This window comes from Aythya fuligula, chromosome 1 (assembly GCF_009819795.1).
Source record: "Aythya fuligula isolate bAytFul2 chromosome 1, bAytFul2.pri, whole genome shotgun sequence".
NCBI classification, from domain to species: Eukaryota; Metazoa; Chordata; class Aves; order Anseriformes; family Anatidae; genus Aythya; species Aythya fuligula.
The window spans coordinates 183,847,159-183,853,158 of record NC_045559.1 but is presented as its reverse complement, the minus strand read 5'-3'; the positions used below and the strand labels follow the sequence as shown (position 1 = coordinate 183,853,158).

At 46.1% G+C, this 6,000-nt stretch overlaps 1 protein-coding gene across 3 annotated transcripts in view; it reads left to right on the top strand.

Annotated features, from left to right (window-relative positions):
* The first annotated feature begins 1,821 nt into the window (after nucleotides 1-1,821).
* PDS5B (PDS5 cohesin associated factor B) overlaps nucleotides 1,822-6,000 on the top strand; it is a 108,953-nt gene continuing 104,774 nt past the window's right edge. For all 3 annotated transcript variants that reach the window (XM_032188514.1, XM_032188522.1, XM_032188506.1), the window contains exon 1: nucleotides 1,822-1,895. The gene's annotated coding sequence lies outside the window, so the exon portion shown is untranslated. The remainder of the gene's footprint in view (nucleotides 1,896-6,000) is intronic.

Sequence of the window (6,000 nt, the reverse complement as noted above, 5' to 3'; positions counted from 1 at the left end):
CCGGACCGTAACAGGGGAGAGGCCTCCGTAGGCAGCAGCACCTCATTTTACTGCTCAAAGCATTCGTAGCCCCGGGCATCCCGACCGGAGCTGGCAGCCCTAAGTGTGACCTCCGTCAAGAAAAGGGAGCAAAATATTTGCGAAGTATGGCAAGACAGCAGTTACTTCCACAGTTAGACACAAAGTTTTGCAATTTCAGTAGTTGGATATTGAACTTTTAATTTAATATTGAACTTTGCTGCTGCTTTTCTACCACCACCACACACACGTGCGAGTGCCCTGCAGGAAAAAAAAAAAAAAAGTTTTATTTATTTATTTAATGAATTATTTTACATCTAGGTAAGTGTGCAGACATGACAGCAGTAGTGACTGTGGGGCACTTGTTCAACTTGCATGAAAAAAAAAAAATAAATCCTTGACTGCAAGCACAGGATCTTTCCCCAAAATAATATGTAACACAAAGTTGTCAGGCACACCGTCCCCCTCTGTGATGCCTGTGCAGTAGACTGCTGTTTTCAGAAAGAGTGGCACAAGTGTAATTTACCCAAAATCTAACCAAGGGGAGGTTTGGGGCCTGAAAACTGATTTATTATTATTATTATTTTTTGTAATAGTTAAGGCAACTTATCCTGGTAGGGCTTACGTATCCTTCATTAGGTGATGACGATGTTTAACTTTGATTAAAACTTGAATGAAAAGAAGGCAAGCTGGTTACAAGGAGCTAGAAAGTTCAGAAAACTTGAAAGAACTTATTTAAAGATTTAAAATATTAGGTGAGACATCGTGGCTGACATGCTCTTTAAACATTTGTGTCCCACCATGGACAAAGCCCTGAGTGTGTTTCACCAGATCTGCTGAGTGTGGACAGTCAGTTTTTTCAATCTTAACACTTCATGCACTTTTATTTTCTCCTCGTGTGCCATTCACAGAGGCAGCATTTTATCTGTAGCAGTGAGAAGAAATTGCATCACTTTTCTGTTCACATTTTCCTGTAAGGGTGCCCCTGAAACTCTTGCACTCATTGAAGCAAGACCAAAGGGCTTGATGAGTGATTTTGCTACTTTATTTTGTAATTTTTTTTTTGCTCTTTCTCCACAGTTCAGCAACTTTATTGCTTACGGTTTTACCCTAATCCCTTTACAGTTCGTGTTGTTTGGTGAGCGAGGGGGGAAATACGTGTTTCACTAATTTACATGGTACAGCATGAGCATCTGTCAGCAGGTCGCAGCGCTCCGTTCGGGCCGCTTTATCCCCTCCTCACGACCTCCGGTTTGTGTCGGTGCCGGGCTGCTGAAGCAAAAAGGCTCGGATCTGAGAAATCTCGGGGCGCCTTCCCGAAAGATAAAATAATACATAAATAAATCAGCTTTTCGTAGCCAGGATTCACCCAGCTGCCGGCCGCCTTCCGGGGGAGGAAGGGGAGGGTTGGTCGCGGGCGTGAGGAGACCCCCGGAGAAGGAGAAGAAGGGGGAGAAGGAGAAGAAGGGGGAGAAGGAGAAGAAGGGGGAGAAGGGGAAGGGGCATCGAGGCGGCCGGGAGAGGCCGTGCGGAGGTGCGGGGGGCTCCGAGGGCCGCCTTTTCGTGGCCGTGCTGCGGCTGAGGCGAGCCGGCAGGGGTCGCTGCTGCCCCGCTCTGTCCCCGCTCGCCTCCCCCGGCGGTGCCATTGGAGCGGGCGGCGGGCGGTTGGCGCCATTTTGAAGCCGACAGGGGGGACCGGGGCGAGCTGCGGAAGGGGAGGGGGCTGGAGGCGATTGGCTGCGGCGGCGGCGGCGGCGGCTCCTCGGCTCCTCTCCTCTCCTCTCCTCTCCCAGCCCCGAGCGGCGGCGCGGAGCCGAGCGGAGCGGAGCGGAGCGGGACCCGCCTGGGACCGGCGACGAGAGGGCGGCTGCGGCGGGGTAAGGAGCCGGGCACGGCGCGCACCGCTTCGCCTTCTCCCCCCCCCACCCCCCCCAAGCTCCATTTTCCCTTCCCCGGGGGCTCGAGGAGGAGGAAGAGGAGGGGAGGGAGGAAGAAGAAGAAGGAGAAGAAGGAGGAGGAGGAGGCGGGGGGGGGGGGGCTCCCCCTTCCCATCCCCCTCGCCCCTCCGCGGGGCTGCTCCCCTCCCCCCCCCTTTTCCCCGTGGCCGCCGATCGCAAATTAAATTAAATTTGCCCCACAGCGAGGGAAGGTGGTGGTGGTGTGTGGGGGGGTGGTGGTGGTGGTGACCTTGGTATTTTTGGGAGCTGTGCCCCTGCTTTAGGTCCAAGGGGGGGGGGGAGGGGGTCACCCCCTTCCTGCTCTACCCCCCCCCTCTTATTTATTTATTTATTTATTTATTTATTTATTTATTTGTGGCTCCTAGGGGCTGACCCCTCCTTGCCCCTCGGTTTTGGCAGAGGGGACCCCCCCCTTCCCTCCCTTATCTCCCCCCCTTATCTCCGAGCTGCCCCCCCAGCCCCGGGGGCCGGCAGGACCTCGGCTCGGTGTCTCCTCCTCACTTGCTGCCAGCCCGTTTCTTTCATGCTGGCTTGCTTCTTTTTTTTTTTTTTTTTTTCTTTCTTTTTTTTTTTTTTTTTCCTCCTTTTCCCTCCCCCTTTTTGCATCAGGCTCTGTTAGAAAGCGGTCGGGAGGGAAAGGGGGAAGGAGGGGTTGTGGTGGGGGGGGGGTGGCGCTGCCTGTTTAGGTGAAAAACTATGAATTTTACATCCCGGTTTGCCAGATGGAGAATGGTTAATTTATGGGGTACGCATTGTTTACGTTGGGAGCCTCTGGTCAGGAATCCAGGTCTGTAACTTCATCCCGCTGCAAATAAATCACTCTCTGGGCTTCCAAGCAAATCAACAATTAACGACGGTGAACGATCCCGGGAAATTAAGCTGCAGCGGACCGGCTCCTCCAGAGCTGGGTTTTTTTTGCCTTATCCCGACTTTTGGGTTCGCTTCCTGCACGCCCGACCGCTTGCTGAGGACGGCGATTATTTGGCTAGGCGTTGCTTTCTGATTTAACGCAACTGCCCGAGTATTTTCGTGTTGCTCTTTGTTTTGCGCTCGGTGGGAAGGTGCTTGGGCTGAAATTGATTTCTCCTTGCTGGGAAGGGAATAGGAGGAGTGTTTAAAGTGTGAGCGGCTTCGGGGCTGAAAACGGGTGGCAAATCACCTTTTAGGGAGGAGGGAAGGTGGCGTGCGTCCCTCCAGGTTTTCCCCTTTCGAACTATTGGAATAGTTTGGGGTTCAGTTGGTGCAATTTTGTCTGGTACCTCTTGAATGATACGCTCTAGATACTGCATGCACTCCTGTGAAGAGACACGAAACAGCTGGATTTATCTTGTGCCGTGCATAGCCAAAAAGAAAGCAGGGAGCGATACTCAGCCAGGTAAAGACAGTTTAGCCGAGGTGTGTGCATCGCCCACACTGGAAAGTGAGCACCAGTGGCCAAAGTACTTTAGTTCTTGTGTGACATCTTGTGTCTGTGCTTGAAGCAAGGCTGCACTGTGTTACTGTGAGGCAGGGGGTAATTTTTTTTTTTTTAAAGTTCTTATACAGTTATAACTGCCTGAGACTTTCTTGCACTTCTTTACTACTTAGTGTACAAGCTGGATGAACTGTATCGTTCTTGATGAAACAAGTAAGTTGAATTAAAATGGAAAATTGTGTGTATAACATCTGCGTGCTGCTGAGTTGTATTCTTATGCGCCATATGAATATGGGTTTTAGGCTGTATCTAGCAAGCTTACTTATAGACTTAAATTGAGCAAGTCAGCTAAATCGTTATTAGGCTGTAACTAAAAATGTATTTTAAAAAATCCAACAGTCAGTGCTAGCATTTGGAGAAGTATTGTAAAGAAGTATGGACATGATGTTGCGCATTTTTGGCTTTAGAGCAGGAGGCTGCCAAAAAGGGATGCTTTTTCTTTTGGGATGCGTTGCTCTCTACCAGGTCTCAGGTTGTACTTTCCTGTCCTCTCATTTTTTCTGTCATGCAGTTTGTATGCATACAGAACAGTAAAAGGTTGTATGGACGTGTGTAGGATTCTTTCAGTAAGGGGTCTTCGTTTAAAGGTTTTTGCACTAAACGCCTTTTCATTACCGCTGACTCTGGAAGAGGTGACACAGGCTACTTGTTGAACATGAAGAATTTTTGTGGGAGCAATAAGTAAGAAAATGTGGAACTGAACAGTAAAATCATGCAAAGTAGGAAATGGGGGAGAATATGATACAAATAGAACTATTTTTCCCTTCCAGTTGGATTCCAGTGTGCTTTACCTTTAATGCTACTTAGCCCAAATTCATACCTTTCTCTTCCTTGATAGTCTTTTTCATCTTCTTCTTTCCTTCAGGCAAGAACCTAACAGTAGTTGTGGTGTCCACTACTGACGAGTGTTAGGACAGTGGATCGTACTTGTAACAAGTTTCTCAAACAGTGGTGGTTTCACTCATAGCATAAAATGCCAATATTGCAACGTGAAATAATCTTTGGAAAGACTGAGAGGGTATTGGAGGTTCTTAGTTTTGGAACTTGCTGGTAAGGGAAAACTGAGGAAACCCTTTTATTTATTTATTTTTTGTAAGGGTGTGTTAGTGTCACCGGCCTTGTTGGGGACGTGTTCTGTTGATGTATCCGGATTTGAAGTATCCAAGTATCCTCCTGGACTATTTGAACACCATTGATGGAGGAATTATGTGCAGGCTTTGAAAGAACTACAAAATATATGCTTAAAAAAAAAACAAAACAAAAAACCAACAACACACCCTTAGAGTTTGAACATCTAGGAATTAAGACTTCCATTGATATGATCTTCAGTTGAATGTAGTTTTGTGGAAAACTTGATTTTGATTTATTCTTTTTATACTTAGGTGAAATATATCAGAGGTGTAGTATGTATATGAAAATACACTTTATTGTAGCAGGTTATTAGTTAGTAGTTTATTTAAAAATCTGGGACACTATTTTGGGATTCCAGAATAAAAATAAAATCCTATTACTGCAAATAACTGCTATGACACATCTAACTAGAACCAACTCAATGAAATGCAACTAATATTTTAACACTTTGATTCTTAAAAACAAAGTTATCCCCTCCACTCTTTTTATAACTTGTTATGATCGCTGCATATACTGCTTCTCAGCCTTTCCTAACGTGTGAGGAAGCATGTAGTCCTTCTAAAATAGTGTTTTTTGAGGATTAAAACCTCTGTTACTTTGTCCCCATCAGTGGAATTTACTCTTTGAGGTTCTCTCCCAAGCATCGGGAAACATTGTACAGCATGCTCCTTGTTCTACACTGCCTGATCTTCAGCTCTTGTTATCTCAGCCAATTGACAACTTTGGTATTAATATGCTTCAAGAGATGCTTTTTTTCCTCTCTTTTTTAAAAAATTGAGCCATACCTCATTGGGAACAGATGGACGTGTTTGTACTAATCATCTTGTGTCTGTCACCATTTATATGGCAGTACCGTAACCAGGGATCAGGACCCCATCTGGGGTTTTCTAATTTATACCCCGTTCTTCGGAGATCGATTCCAGACAATCCAAACTCCGCGTACTTTTTCTCCTACTTAATTAGGCATCCTGGTGGATGCTGCTGCTGCTGAAATTAGATGCTTCGCTTCCATTACTTTTTATGGGATAAAAAGAGACACAAAGTTAGCAGTCAAAAAATGTTATCTCCTTAATAGCTTCCATTGTATAGACACCTGAACTGCGTTTCATGGCTCTTTTAAACAGGACTAGATTTAGCTAAAGCGTAATTGTTAATCACTTAGTGACCATTGAGTGAGGTTTTCCAGCTTTTGTATAAATTTACCCATTAGTTGTCCACAGCTTCTTTCAAAGCAGCCTCTGCTTCTCACTGAGGCATCCCCGGTGTATCCGCTTTGTAGCTCGATTCAACATCGAGAGGAAGGCTTCTGAAAGTTTTGTGAGGGGAAAAAATACTTTGTTTATTGGGGGGGAAGCTGCTATCCATGCTGGGTGCAAACATATTACTCTCAAGGAAGACTTTTTTTTTTTTTTAAAAAAA